Source organism: Oncorhynchus gorbuscha, linkage group LG16, assembly GCF_021184085.1.
Source record: "Oncorhynchus gorbuscha isolate QuinsamMale2020 ecotype Even-year linkage group LG16, OgorEven_v1.0, whole genome shotgun sequence".
Taxonomy (NCBI): domain Eukaryota; kingdom Metazoa; phylum Chordata; class Actinopteri; order Salmoniformes; family Salmonidae; genus Oncorhynchus; species Oncorhynchus gorbuscha.
This window is the reverse complement of record NC_060188.1, coordinates 83,260,872-83,277,059: the sequence shown is the minus strand read 5'-3', so window position 1 is coordinate 83,277,059 and position 16,188 is coordinate 83,260,872. Positions and strand designations below refer to the sequence as shown.

Sequence of the window (16,188 nt, the reverse complement as noted above, 5' to 3'; positions counted from 1 at the left end):
TCTTCTCTACCCTCTCAGGGCTGGGCGTTTCAGGGTTGGCACACTCTTGGATTATCTTCTACCTGACAGGCCGGTCGCACCAGGTGAAGTGGAGATGATCTCTGTCTGCACCTCATACTCTTACAACTGGTGTCCCAAGGGGCTCAGATTTAGGCCCTATCCTCTTCTTTCTATACACCAAGTAATTTGGCTCTGTCATATCCTCACATCGTCTCTCCTATCATTGCTATTCGGATGACATTCAACTACTGTTATCCTTCCCCCCTTCTGACACACAGGTTAGGACACACATCTCTGGGTGCCTGGCAGATATTTCAGCTTGGATGTAGGCCCACCACCTGCTCTTCCTCCCGGGGAAGGCAATTGAATACGGGCTTCACATAAAGCATTTACAGCCTATCTATCTATAGGTAACAGGTTTGACGCGTTATGCTCGACCTGCTCAGTTTTCCACCACAAAACTGCAAAAAGAGTAGTGCCAGCTCACCTGATTTTACACTATGGGCTCTATTTGAACAAATGCAATGGTAAATATTAGCGTGGGCGTATTTGAACTATTTTCACAGCAGGAATTATGAGCACAATAGATGGAGTTGGTGGGAAAGGGCTGGGTTTTGTTTTCCGCCTGTGGGCTGCCATTGTAGTCAATTCTAGACCACGCAGTCACACACGAGTAAGCTACAATGTAAACTCCACTTCTACAGCCTGAAAATGGAAGACCCTGGATAAAAATGTGTTTTAAGTGCTTATTTGGCAGCGAAGGACACAATCAACACGTCAAATTGTAAGTATTCTTTCAAGGGAAATTGGATATGCCTCTGTTGACTGGCAACTTTATTTGGTGAAATATTTTAGATTTGGTTGATTAAGGACACCAGGCTACAGAAGCTGTAAACAATGGCTCGTTGCGGAATGAAGCATACAAGGGTCTAAATACGAGGGTCGCCAGCATCATCTCATCTCTTTTAGAGATTATACAACAAATTTTGCTGTCTCTTATGTGGATGATGTTAAAAACATTTGTTGGTCTGATGTGATTAATAAGGAGCATCCAGACACTGCACTTGATGAATATATGAAATTGCTTCTTCCAATTATTGATAAACATGCACCTGTTAAGAAACTGGCTATTCGAACTGTTAATCATTCATGGATTTATAAAGAATTGAACAAATGTATGGTTGAAGGAGATGGGGCAAAAGGAGTGGCTAATGGGTCTGGCTGCACATCTGACTGGCTGACTGACTGCAAATTGAGAAATTATGTGATTAAACTCATCAAAAAGAAGAAACTGAATTATGAAACCAAGATCAATGATAAAAATGAATGATGGAAAAATGAAATTATGGGCAGAAAAACAAATTGAACTCCATCTTTATTCGAATCAGATGTATTATTCATCACAAAACCATTTAATGTTGCCAATTATTTTACCGATTTCTTCATTGGCAAAGTGGGAAAACTAAATGCAAGAAAAGACAATAACGAACAGTGAGCCATGTACTCATGCATACAGAAAACAAATAATGAAAGGAAAGCATTGTAAGTTTGAATTTTGTAAAGTTAGTGTGGGAGAGATGGAAAAATTGTTATCGATCTATAATGACAAACCTCCTGGCATTGACAGCTTTCCATTTAGGAAAGCTACTGAGGATGGTAGCTACTCTTACAGTATCTGTCATATCTTTAATCTGAGTTTAGAGGAAAGTCTTTGTCCTCAGGCCTGGAGGGAAGCCAAAGTCATTCCATTACCCAAGAGTGGTAAAGCGGTCTTTAATGGTTCTAACAGCAGACCTATCAGCATGCTGCCAGCTCTTTTAAAGGACACAATGAGAGAGAACGTTCCGTTAGAGGTAATTGCACGTTACGATGCTTTACTTACTGAACATATCGAACTTTCGACTATCTTTTCGGGATGTCAAAAAACAATTCAGAATGATTTGATAGCTTCCATCGTATTATCCATTAAAAGTTAGATTAAAGAGAGAGGTTGACAGCTAATTTTTTTGCATGCGCTCAGGTAGGCTTTCCACTTTCCTACGGTATTTATTTAGCAAAAGATGATAACACAATCACTTCAGACAGACACAAGCAAAAACTAATGACATGAATGTTGCAGCAGCCTAGGCTACACCTAACCATTAGAAATCTGACATTCTGTATCGGATGAAAACAAGAAGATTTTTCAGTCTGATCAACCAGTCTGCTTGCAGTCGTCAGTTACCATCAGGTATGTGGATGATCAGGCCTTTATTCAGGTACATTTGTTGGGATGCTTTAATTTGTCAAGTGTGCAAGATGTGCAGTCTGTGTTTGACTTTTGAGATGTCTGAGTTCAAGTTCATAGAGAAATTATTTGTCCAAACCTACGATGGCGCAGCTGTAATGGAATGTATCTGCTATTTGTATTTACAGGTAAGTCCCCTCCTATTCCCATGATTTAAGAGGCGATGACTACTCCACTCCACTACCATTGTCAACTTTCTCCTGACATGAACTGAAGCCACGTCTCAGGTGCCCCCTCATCGACTGGCACATTGAATGTTTCCCCTCCCAGCACTGTGAGGACCCCTATTCATTATCTCATTACTGTATGTAGAGTCAATCACAAACACAATCACATTATTACACATCAATACTTTTACTCCTTGCTTGGACTAACTCATTCTAAGCTCCTTTGTCTAACTCTGTAATGTGCTGTCTTATAGTTTGTCTTCCCAGTCAAATCCTGTCCTGCACTGGTCAAGCCTATGAGCACCTCAACTCGTGGCCCATACCCTCATTCAATCACTGCTGTGATCCATTTCCAACACGGTGTAAGTAGCCATCTCATTCCCATTCCTCTCTGATTAATGCCCTCCTTGCATAGTCTGAGTTTTGGTGGGCAGCCCTCTCTTGGCAGATGTGTTGTGGTGCCATATTCTTTACATTTTTTAATAATGGATTTCATTTTTTTTATAACCCAACGCTGATCTGTACTTCTCCACAACTTTGTCCCTGACCTGTTTGGAGAGCTCCTTGGTCTTCATAGTGACACTTGCTTGGTGGTGCCCCTTGCTTAACTGTGTTGTAGACTCTGGGGCCTTTCAGAACAGGTGTATATATACTGAGATCATGTGACAGATCATGTGACACTTAGATTGCACACAGGTGGACTTTATTTAACTAATTATGTGACTTCTGAAGGTAATTGGTTGCGCCAGATCCTATTTAGGGGCTAGCAAAGGGGGTGAATAGATATGCACCCACCACTTTTCAGTTTTTAATTTTCTTAAATGTTTAGCTATTTTGTGTATGTCCATTACATGAAATCCAAATAAAAATCCATTTAAATTACAGGTTGTAATGCAACAAAATAGGAAAAACACCAAGGGGGGTGAATACTTTTGCAAGGCACTGTATTTGCCTGTTTGTCGCCCGCCTATTAACTTTCACGATTCTTGCCATTCTCCTTCGACCTTTTCTCAACAAGCTATTATCAAAATGGGTGGTGCAACTCAATATTAGGTAGGCATTCCTAATGTTTGGTATACTCATTGTATATCAGGCAATATACCACAGGTATGACACAAAAATACTTCTTTACTATTTTATTTATGTTGGTAATCAGTTTACATTAGGAATAAGGCATCTTGGGGGTTTGTGGTATATGGCCAATTCACCACGACTAAAGGCTGTTCTTATGCACGACACAACGTGGAGTGCCTGGATTTAGCCCTTAGCCGTGGTATATTGGCCATATATCACAAACCCCAGAAGTGCCTTATTGCTATTATAAACTGGTTACCAACGTAATTAGAGCAGTAAAAATACATCTCTGTGTAGTCACCTTTGGCATATGATACGGAGTACAAGTAGTGGCTAAATAGACTGGTACTGCTATACACACTGAATGTGGTGTGTAACTTCGTCTACCCTGTATATATTCTGTCTGTATATGTTCTGCCAAATTACTGGTACATGTAAACGTAACTGGCAAATAAAGGTGATCCTGAAGTCCAGACAACTGGTTGCCCTTTCGGCAAGGTGTGAATGTTCTGGAAACCTAAAACTAACTCAACCAGTTTTAATCAATATTGGTGCCCACCACTAATAAATACACATTTAGGAAAACTTGGTGGAAATGTTCAAACTTAACAGTGAGGATTTATTTTCATCATCACTCTGTGCCAATGAAACCACTCATTTGAGTAGATAAAATGCATGTAAAATGTCAGAGGTGTCTGGGATAATATATCTACTTCAAACTGTTAATTCCCTTTTCTAAGTCGAGCAGAAGTTATGCTGGCTGACTCTGAAATCGTTTTTGACTACTACAAGTTCTTACACCTGGCAACCTTGTTAAGCAGTTCAGATATCTTGACGTAACAGATTAGGTTGTTGGGATGATGACAGTCAATGATGCGGGTTTGAGTCCTGGTCGGGGCCACTCCCTGAATTTTTCTACATTGGTGTTAAGTTGGATGGCGCTGGTGAGACGATCGGATGAGGGACAAATTAGTGAAAGGGTCCTATGTCACTGTGTATGTTTAGCAGACGTGAGTCGGGCTCACGGTCTTGTGATGAGGTAGCCCTGCGTGTGACCTCCAAATCTGTGTCACCCTCGGCCAAAGAGAGAATTTCCTTTTGGTCTAAAGGTCAAGACATAGGTTTCTCCCATGGGTTTTCAACACATTTAGGGAGTTTGTTTTTGCTTGCCCTTGCCCAGGGCCACATTCACTTGCCATACAATGTCATAAGTTGTTTATAGTAAGAACAAGAAATACCATTGTTGATACAAAATGGCTTCTGTTCATATTCTTTTTCATTTAGAAAGTATCTCTGGATAAACTTTATGGGCAAAAAAGAGCAAAACAATCCCCAGCCTTCTAATGTCCTATATGTTTGATGGTATTTCCCAGTTCGAAACAAGAATGCACTTAACTTGTATTTATGACTTCACAACTGGTAATTACCAACTTCCCACTTGGTAATGAATGCAGCATTAGTTCCACTCTGAGGCATGTGAGAATTAAACCAGTCATTTGAAAAAATAAAAATGCATGTGAAGTTTGAGGTGTCTGGGAAAATGTGTCCACTTCAAACTGTTAGTTCCTTTTTCTGGTCAAATAGTCATCCATTTTATGGTGTAGGCATGGTTTTGTAATAAGAAATATATGGTTTGTAATCTGAGACTTTTATTCTGGCATTGCCATAGATATAAATATTATAATGGAAGAATAATTTGGCATTACCCTTCCCAGACTCACCTGCATGTGAGGAGAGATTCACATATGAGATGAGTGACAGAATGAGAGTGATGGAGATGTAACCTGTTGTGCCATTAAAGTTGTTCTGCTGCTACTTGGATGGATTCAACTGTAAAAAGGAACTTAATTTTGACTCTTTATCATCAAACCCACAGGTCCTTCAGAGAAGGTTCAAGATAATTAAGTATATAAATTAGGACAATCACCCACTTTGTTGTGTAAATTCTTTATTATTATTTTTTCGTATTTCAAAATAAAAAAATCGAAAATTTTAACAAACAAAAAAGTGTTGACTCAGAATCTTCCATTTTCATTGTTCAATAGCTATTGACGAGAGAGAACTGAATATCCAATGTAAAAACACATTTTATCTAGGTGCCAAACAACCATAAAGCCAACCTACAGGCTCTAAAAAGTTGGGTAAACAATACTTTTCCTCTAGATATTTTGTCAAAAATTTCAAGCAGCTGAAGGATAACCCCACAGACAACGAGTAGAGTTTAAATGTAATTGTATTCAACATTCAGGCTTGTAAGAAACATTTACACAATTTTGCAGGCAACTATTGTGTATTACAGCCTGTTTAATCAAAATAGATGTCACGGTGATTCAGTATACTGCTCAATGGGGAGAGTTTGCACCGCAAGCCAGCAACTTAATTACACAGGGTCCTCCTTTCTAAACTGGGAGAGGCTATACAGACACGCCTGGTGCCCAAATTGATGATGTAAGTCACGCATCTGACATTCCAGTGGAGACAAATGGATTCAGTTCAGTTTGGGTTTTAGTGAAGTCCGCAAGGTGTTTTTGGCTCATTTAGTGCATTTCTAAACAATTTAAACACTTTAAAATGCTATTTGGAGAACATCAAAAACAAGCAAATATGTACCTCAGTGAATCTACAAACCCATTGCCTTTTAGTTATTCAATTGTACTGTTATACCCCTGAAAGGGGCAAAATATGAGACATGATTCTCACAGACACGTAGCATCAGGAGCTAAATGAAAACATATGATATTTCTGGAACTGTATTGTTTTAATGTAAGCATATATATAAGCCATGTGGATATCTTCATATTGAAAGATCATTTCTTTTTTTAAAGTTCCTAACTTGTTTGATTTTCTCAGGGGACCGCACATGGGGCCTCGACCCCAAGTTTGGGAACCACTGTACTGTACTACCTCTCTCTCTGCTTGCTTCTTCGCTCTGTCTGTCTCCTCTGCTTTGTCCTGCATGCATTGCAGCCTGCCTCATGCTTCGATCACACCCACAGTGTCATTGCATTTTGATACACCAAAATTACAGGCAGTTGTAATGTGTTCGTTGTGGTGCAGACGTGGGATTTATGGAATGTATGCTCAAACTGTATGCGTAGACAGCTGACAGAAATGGTAGCAGAAGTTTGAAGAATACTTTCAATATATCCAACATATGCACCACACTGAACGTACTGCAACTGCCTCTGCAAAGCAATGCTGCATTTCATTGGAAATGAATGGAATTCTGGTGTACCAAAATGCAATGACATTGTCGGTGTGTTGGAAGCTTTAGCCTCACCATCCACATCACTGTCTGTCTCAGTAGCTTACCTTACCGTCTCTCTGTAAAGCAAAGTTATGAGAACTTAATAGCGTATCTTTTGCTCCTGCTGAGGTAGGCTCCGTTTACTGTTAGCTTCTTACTTCATCCTTCTAGCTCGCTAAGTAATACTAGCCAGAGCCCTTCAAGATTACAATTGATGTCTCTGTCGGTGTGGTGAGAACTCGATCTGTTTGAATGAGGTGATATGAGCGCTTGTTTCATAGAGCGTGCTGTAAGCCACGCCCCAGTGGGCAGAGCTAGGCACGTTGGACTGAGACACGTTTTAATACAATAAAAAGGCTCTCATTTTACAATGGGTTCACCATGGTTCTGTGTAGCCTAGTTGTGCTGATATATTTCAGATCAGTGTATTGCAGTTAATTTCATCTTTGACATAATAAGAAAATATATTATGGTGTAGTAAACAAGGAAACAAGGAAACAACGAGTCAGACAATTTGCAAGAGAGCATACCAGAATCTGACCAAAGGGGGGCATCGTTTACTAGGCTACCTGAATAAATAGGATCATATGGTTACCACCAGTGTTTGGAAAACATTGAGTTTGTTGACAAAACAGACCATGGGACAGACATCTTTTCACACAATGTATTTGTCAAAAGTCCGCAGTGGGTCTGTGTAAACCATGTGATTATATAAAAATATTGGCCTGGCTGACATTAAAAATACATTAAGTGTAAAGGATCCACAGACACCAGAGGCTGATGATCAATCTGCACATCTCTTTAATTACAATGTTGTCTGTCATGTTTAACACAAATGCAGGATATTAAATGCTGTCTGAATTGACTCAGAAAAGTAACACAAGTAGGCCTATGGTATCACTGGCCGGTCAAACAGGTGTGTGTGTGTGTGTTAGTCAGATTATCCAGTGTCCACAACAACACTATTGATTATAACATTAACATTTGAGTCATTTAGCAGACGCTCTTATCCAGAGCGACTTACAAATTGGTGCATTCACCTTATGACATCCAGTGGAACAGTCACTTTACAATAGTGCATCTAAATCTTAAAGGTGGGGGGGTGAGAGGGATTACTTATCCTATCCTAGGTATTCCTTAAAGAGGTGGGGTTTCAGGTGTCTCCGGAAGGTGGTGATTGACTCTGCTGTCCTGGCGTCGTGAGGGAGTTTGTTCCACCATTGGGGGGCCAGAGCAGCGAACAGTTTTGACTGGGCTGAGCGGGAGCTGTACTTCCTCAGTGGTAGGGAGGCGAGCAGGCCAGAGGTGGATGAACGCAGTGCCCTTGTTTGGGTGTAGGGCCTGATCAGAGCCTGGAAGTACTGAGGTGCCGTTCCCCTCACAGCTCCGTAGGCAAGCACCATGGTCTTGTAGCGGATGCGAGCTTCAACTGGAAGCCAGTGGAGAGAACGGAGGAGCGGGGTGACGTGAGAGAACTTGGGAAGGTCGAACACCAGACGGGCTGCGGCGTTCTGGATGAGTTGAAGGGGTTTAATGGCACAGGCAGGGAGCCCAGCCAACAGCGAGTTGCAGTAATCCAGACGGGAGATGACAAGTGCCTGGATTAGGACCTGCGCCGCTTCCTTATTCTCTTCTCTACCCCCAGTAAATGCTTGAAACCCCCATCTTGTCTCTGTCTCCCTTTCCGGAGGACCTGAGGCTCTTGGACCGAGACGGAGTACTCCCTGGCCTGACACCTGGACGTACCTAGCCCAATCCCACCTTGCCACGCTCTACCTGCTACCTGCCTATTGCTGCCTTCACTGGTTCTTTCTCCTCAAACACTGAACCCCACACACCCAGAAACGTGTATTTCCATTACTTACCATGATGTCTGACTATAGGGTCTTGATTGTATGCTTTTATACGGTCTGTATCTCTGTATTAATGTAAGTCAAATAAATATTGTGGACTGAAAGTGTGACTTCTTTCCCCAATGATGTCCTTAGGCTGATGTATTTAGCCAGTTCTCAGTTATTCCATACCAAGGCTGGATGAGCCTGAATGGCAACAACACCACACACAACTGCAATACATCTAAATAATCTCATTGGTACATGACTGTTCAGTCTGTTGAATATTCCACCAATGAAAATATGGATTTCTTGTCTGAATTAAGGTTTTATTAAAAGGGACACACATACACAATAAAGGAAGTTTATAAAATAAAATAATTGACAGGAAAAAGGTAAGTACATCAATTATAGTCAGAGCCTCTCCCCTTTGTTTGCTTAGCTGGGAGAATGGAATGGAGAACTGGTTTACAATAGGCAGGGTGGGGTTCAACAGGCGGAATGCATCCAAAAAGATCTATGGGCCCTGGTCAAAATTTGTGCACTATGTATACGGAAAAGGGTGCCATTTGGGACACATATCTGTTGATGAAGCCACCTGAAATCAATTGCTGCATACCAATTGTCCATCCCTCTCCTCATGGATATCCAATAATTGGATAGGTGTAAGCATTGGTTTGAGCTACTTTCCGTCATTGTTAAATCCCTGAGATGAGAAGAACTGTGCAAGTCCACACTTTGGAAAAAAGACAATGGACATGCAGCCAATGTTAATGGTCACACACCTTGGAGTCATTAGTAAAAAAGGGTATTCTATAAAAGTGGAAATAATTAACTCAAGTTGTTGCAGTAGTAGGTAAGACAATGGATCCAGAGCTGTATAGGTTAATTATGGACTTTAAAAAGTAGACATTGAATTTCACTTTGAGCATGCTGAAGTTATTAATTACACTTTGAGCATGCTGAAGTTATTAATTACACTTTGAGCATGCTGAAGTTATTAATTACACTTTGAGCATGCTGAAGTTATTAATTACACTTTGAGCATGCTGAAGTTATTAATTACACTTTGAGCATGCTGAAGTTATTAATTACACTTTGAGCATGCTGAAGTTATTAATTACACTTTGAGCATGCTGAAGTTATTAATTACACTTTGAGCATGCTGAAGTTATTAATTACACTTTGAGCATGCTGAAGTTATTAATTACACTTTGAGCATGCTGAAGTTATTAATTACACTTTGAGCATGCTGAAGTTATTAATTTCACTTTGAGCATGCTGAAGTTATTAATTACACTTTGAGCATGCTGAAGTTATTAATTACACTTTGAGCATGCTGAAGTTATTAATTTCACTTTGAGCATGCTGAAGTTATTAATTACACGTTGATGGTATATCAATACACCCAGTCACTACAAAGAGGAAGGAGAGGAAGGAAACCGCTCAGGGATTTCACCATGAGTTTAATTGCTGTGATAGGAGAAAACTGAGGATGGATCAACAACATGGTAGTTACTCCACAATAGTAACATTAGTGAAAAGAAAGAAGCCTGTACAGAATACACATTTTCCAAAACATGCATAGTGTTTGCAATAAGGCACTAAAGTAACACTGAAAAAAATGTGGCAACGAAATGCACGTTACAGTGGCTTACGAAAGTATTCACACCCTTGGCATTTTTCCTTTTTTTTTTTTGCCTTACGACCTGGAATTAAAATATATTTTTGCGGGGAGATTGGTATAATTTGATTTACACAACATGCCTACCACTTTGAAGATGCAAAATATTTTTTATTGTGAAACAACAAGAAATAAGACACAAAAAAAAACTAAAAACTTGAGCGTGGCACATCTAGCTACTGGGATTTACCCAGAAAGACTCACATCTGAAATTCTAACATGTATTGACTCAAGGGGTGTGAATACTTATGTAAATGAGATATTCCTGATTTAATTTTCAATACATTTGTTACAAAATCACTTTGTCATTTTTGTAAGTAGATGGGTGAGGAAAAAAATATATTTAATCCATTTTGAATTCAGGCTGTAACACAACAAAATGTGGAATAAGTCAAGGGGTATGAATACTTTCTGAAGGCACTGTATATCCACACTCTAAAAATAAGGGTATGGTTTGGGTATAGTGTGGTTCCATGTGGTTCAAAAATGTCAAAGGTACAGATGAGGTATCTTTAGAGGTACATATAGAAACTCACATGGTACTGTGTTGTACCTTTAGGGTAGATGCGCAGATGATATAGTATAATGATAAATCTTCTACCCAATACTGCACTTTTAAATCTAGGTGGGGCAATGTACTGCTGGGGCTCATTAGCCTATGGGGCATGATCTAATGTATATGTATTTGCGCCAACCGCAGAGGAAGTGTTGTATCAGTTTAAGTAGTTATCTTCTTATGGCTTGAATCCCGCTAACGGGATCGATATGACAACAGCCAGTGAAAGTGCAGGGCGCCAAATTCAAAACAGAAATCTCATAATTAAAATTCCGCAAACATACAAGTATTTTACACCATTTGAAAGATAAACTTGTTGTGAATTACAACACAGTGTCCGATTTCAAAAAGGCTTTACGATGAAAGCACAACAAACGATTATGTTAGGTCTGCACCTAGTCACAGAAAAACACAGCAATTTTTCCAGCCTAAGAGAGGAGTCAAAAAAGCAGAAATAGAGATAAAATTCATCACTAACTTTTGATGATCTTCATCAGATGACACTCATAGGACTTCATGTTACACAATACATGTATGTTTTGTTAGATAAAGTTCACATTTATATACAAAAATCTGAGTTTACATTGGCGCGTTATGTTTAGTAGTTCCAAAACATCCGGTGATTTTGCAGAGAACCACATCAATTTACAGAAATACTCATAATAAACATTGATAAAAGATACTATTATGAACTATTATGAATGTAATTATAGGTACACTTCTCCTTAACCTCTTGAACCTCTGGGGGCAGTATTTCATTTTTGGATGAAAAACGTTCCCGTTTTAAACAAGATATTTTGTCACGAAAAGATGCTCGACTATGCATATAATTGACAGCTTTGGAAAGAAAACACTCTGACGTTTCCAAAACTGCATATTAGATATTATCTGTGAGTGCCCCAGAACTAATGCTACAGGCGAAACCAAGATGAAATTTCATACAGGAAATGGCCCAGATTTTGAATGCGCTGTGTTCCAATGTCTCCTTATATGGCTGTGAATGCGCCAGGAATGAGCCTACAATTTCCGTCGTTTCTCCAAGGTGTCTGGAGCATTGTGACGTATTTGTAGGCATATCATTGGAAGATTGACCATAAGAGACTACATTTACCAGGTGTCCGCCTGGGGTCCCCCGTCGAAATGATTGTGTAATCTCCAGCTGCATGCGCGTTTCCATTTGATTCAGAAGAGAAAGTCAGCTGCCACGAATGATTTATCATCGATAGATATGTGAAAAAAACCTTGAGGATTGATTCTAAACAACGTTTGACATGTTTCTGTCGATATTATGGAATTAATTTGGAAAAAGTTTGCGTTGTAATGACTGAATTTTTGGGAGTTTTTCTTAGCCAAACGTGATGAACAAAACGGAGCGATTTCTCCTACGCAAATAATCTTTTTGGAAAAACTGAACATTTGCTATCTAACTGAGAGTCTCCTCATTGAAAACATCTAAAGTTCTTCAAAGATAAATTATTTTATTTGAATGCTTTTGTTTTTGTGAAAATGTTGCCTGCTGAATTCTAGGCTTAATGCTAAGCTAGCTATCAATACTCTTACACAAATGCTTGTTTAGCTATGGTTCAAAAGCATATTTTGAAAATCTGAGATGACAGTGTTAACAAAAGGCTAAGCTTGAGAGCCAATATATTTATTTCATTTAATTTGCGATTTTCATGAATAGTTAACGTTGCGTTATGGTAATGAGCTTGAGGCTATAAATAGGATCCCGGATACAGGATTGCTCGTCGCAAGAGGTTAATGCTGTCTCAGATTTCAAAAAAGCTTTACGGAAAAAGCACACAATGCAATAATCTGAGTACAGCGCTCAGACAACAAATCAAGCCATACAGATATCCGCCATGTCAACAGAAGTCAGAAATAACATTATAAATATTCACTTACTTTTGATGATCTTCATCAGAAGATCGTTTACCTTGACGATATCCTGATTTTTTCACCGTCACTCCAGATTCATGTTCAGCACGTTCGACGTGTTCTCCAGCGCCTTTTAGAGAATTGTCTTTATGTGAAGGCTGAGAAGTGCGCTTTTCATGTCTCCTCCGTCACATTTCTCGGTTCTGTTATTTCCGCTGAAGGCATTCAGATGGATCCCGCTAAGGTCCATGCTGTCAGCGATTGGCCCGGCCCTAAGTCACGTGTCGAGCTGCAGCGCTTTCTCGGTTTCGAATTTCTATCGTCGTTTCATTCGTAATTTCGGTCAGGTGGCAGCTCCTCTCACAGCCCTTACTTCTGTCAAGACATGCTTTAAGTGGTCCGTTTCCGCCCAGGGAGCTTTTGATCTCCTCAAGAAATGCGTTTTACATCCGCTCCTATCCTTATTACACCTGACGTCTCTAGACAATTCATTGTCGAGGTTGACGCGTCAGAGGTGGGCGTGGGAGCCATTCTGTCCCAGCGCTCCCATTCAAACAATAAGGTCCACCCTTGCGCGTATTTTTCTCATCGCCTGTCGCCGTCGGAACGTAACTATGATGTGGGAAACCGCGAACTGCTCGCCATCCGCTTAGCCCTAGGCGAATGGCGCCAGTGGTTGGAGGGGGCGACCGTTCCTTTTGTCGTTTGGACTGACCATAAGAACCTTGAGTACATCCGTTCTGCCAAACGACTCAATGCGCGTCAGGCTCGTTGGGCGTTGTTTTTCGCTCGTTTCGAGTTCGTTATTTCTTATCGTCCGAGCTCTAAGAACACCAAGCCTGATGCTTTATCCCGTCTCTTCAGTTCTTCAGTAGCCTCTACCGACCCCGAGGGGATTCTCCCTGAGGGGCGTGTTGTCGGGTTGACTGTCTGGGGAATTGAGAGGCAGGTAAAGCAAGCACTCACTCACACTCCGTCGCCGCGCGCTTGTCCTAGGAACCTTCTTTTCGTTCCCGTTTCCACTCGTCTGGCCGTTCTTCAGTGGGCTCACTCTGCCAAGTTACCCGGCCACCCCGGCGTTCGGGGTACGCTTGCTTCTATTCGCCAGCGTTTTTGGTGGCCCACTCAGGAGCGTGACACGCGTCGTTTCGTGGCTGCTTGTTCGGACTGCGCGCAGACTAAGTCCGGTAACTCTCCTCCTGCCGGTCGTCTCAGACCGCTTTCCATTCCCTCTCGACCGTGGTCTCACATCGCCTTAGACTTTATTACTGGTCTGCCTTCGTCAGCGGGGAAGACTGTTATTCTAACGGTTGTCGATAGGTTCTCTAAGGCGGCTCATTTTATTCCCCTCGCTAAGCTTCCTTCCGCTAAAGAGACGGCACAAATCATCATTGAGAATGTGTTCAGAATTCATGGCCTTCCGTCAGACGCCGTTTCGGACGGGGGTCCGCAATTCACGTCTCAATTTTGGAGGGAGTTTTGTCGTTTGATTGGGGCTTCCGTCAGTCTCTCTTCCGGTTTTCATCCCCAGTCTAACGGTCAAGCAGAACGGGCCAAACAGACTATTGGTCGCATCTTACACAGTTTTTCCTTTCGAAACCCTGCGTCTTGGGCAGAACAGCTCCCCTGGGCAGAATACGCTCACAACTCGCTTCCTTCTTCTGCGACCGGGCTATCTCCTTTTCAGAGTAGCCTCGGGTACCAGCCTCCTCTGTTCTCGTCCCAGCTCGCCGAGTCCAGCGTTCCCTCCGCTCAGGCTTTTGTCCAACGTTGTGAGCGCACCTGGAAGAGGGTCAGGTCTGCACTTTGCCGTTATAGGGCGCAGACTGTGAGAGCCGCTAATAAGCGTAGGACTAAGAGTCCTAGGTATTGTCGCGGTCAGAGAGTATGGCTCTCCACTCGTAACCTTCCCCTTACGACAGCTTCTCGCAAATTGACCCCGCGGTTCATTGGTCCGTTCCGTATTTCTCAGGTCGTTAATCCTGTCGCAGTGCGACTTCTTCTTCCGCGACATCTTCGTCGCGTCCACCCGGTCTTCCATGTCTCCTGTGTCAAGCCTTTTCTTCGCGCTCCCGTTCGTCCCCCCCCCCCGTCCATGTCGAGGGCGCACCTATCTACAGGGTCCGGAAGATTATGGACATGCGTCCTCGGGGACGTGGTCATCAGTACCTAGTGGATTGGGAGGGGTACGGTCCTGAGGAAAGGAGTTGGATTCCATCTCGGGACGTGCTGGACCGTTCGCTGATCGATGATTTCCTCCGTTGCCGCCAGGTTTCCTCCTTGAGTGCGCCAGGAGGCGCTCGGTGAGTGGGGGGGTACTGTCATGTATTGTCATGTCTTGTCCCTGTGCTTTCTCTTCTCTTCGTTTCCCCCTGCTGGTCGTATTAGGTTTCTTTCTCTCTCTCTATCTCTCTCTCTCTCTATCGTTCCGTTCCTGCTCCCAGCTGTTCCTCATTCTCCTAACGACCTCGTTTACTCTCTCACACCTGTCCCCTCTTTTGCCCTCTGATTAGGTCTCTATTTCTCTCTCTGTTTCTGCTTCTGTCCTTGTCTGATTCTTGTTTGCTTTGCCCTTGTTCCGTCCTGTCGTGTTCTGCCTCTTCATCAGATGCTGCGTGTGAGCAGGTGTCTCTGTCCTCTCCGGCCCGCGCCTACCCGAAGGGACCTGCAGTCTGTTGCCGCTAGTCCTGCAATTCTCCTCTACAACTAGAGGATTTATGTTTTCCCTGTTTGGACATTAATAAACTCAGTTTATGTTAAGTCGCTTTTGGGTCCTCACTCACCTGTATAACACACTGACTCAATTCCCTCTCATTCCCCCCTCATTTACAGTAAAAGCCGCAAACAAGGTTCTAAAAACTGTTGACATCTAGTGGAAGCCGGAGGAAGTGCAATTTGACCCCATGTACACTGTATATTCGATAGGCAAAGAGTTGAAAAACTACAAACCTCAGATTTCCCACTTCCGGGTTGTATTTTTCTCAGGTTTTTGCCTGCCATATGAGTTCTGTTATACTCACAGATATCATTCAAACAGTTATAGGAACTTCTGAGTGTTTTCTATCCACATCTACTAATAATATTCATATATATATATGAATATATATATATGAATATATATGAATATATATATATATACACACAACTGGGCCTGAGTAGCAGGTAGTTTACTCTGGGCACCTTATTTATCCAAGCTACTCAATACTGCCCCCAGCCATAACAAGTTTTAATTACATAACGTTGAGCACCTCTTTTGACACTGTCAGTTCTGCAATCACTGTAAGAGCATGCGACACTAAAGAGCTGCATTGTAAAGAGATTACTGTCCATTTCCCAGTAACTTAATGGCAGTTAGTTCAAAGTAAATTGCTGTTAATTTTGCATTACCTAATTGTCAGTCAGCTGTCAGTAAGTTATTGTAAAATTCAAAGTAACTTACTTGCAACCATTTAGCCTCACGTGG

At 41.7% G+C, this 16,188-nt stretch overlaps 1 long non-coding RNA gene across 1 annotated transcript; it reads left to right on the top strand.

Moving 5' to 3' along the window:
• The first annotated feature begins 668 nt into the window (after positions 1–668).
• LOC124000102 lies at positions 669–2,821 on the top strand. Its single transcript, XR_006832546.1, has 3 exons — positions 669–784; positions 2,416–2,561; positions 2,709–2,821. It is a non-coding gene; the product is annotated as an uncharacterized LOC124000102 (long non-coding RNA).
• The last annotated feature ends 13,367 nt before the right edge of the window (positions 2,822–16,188 follow it).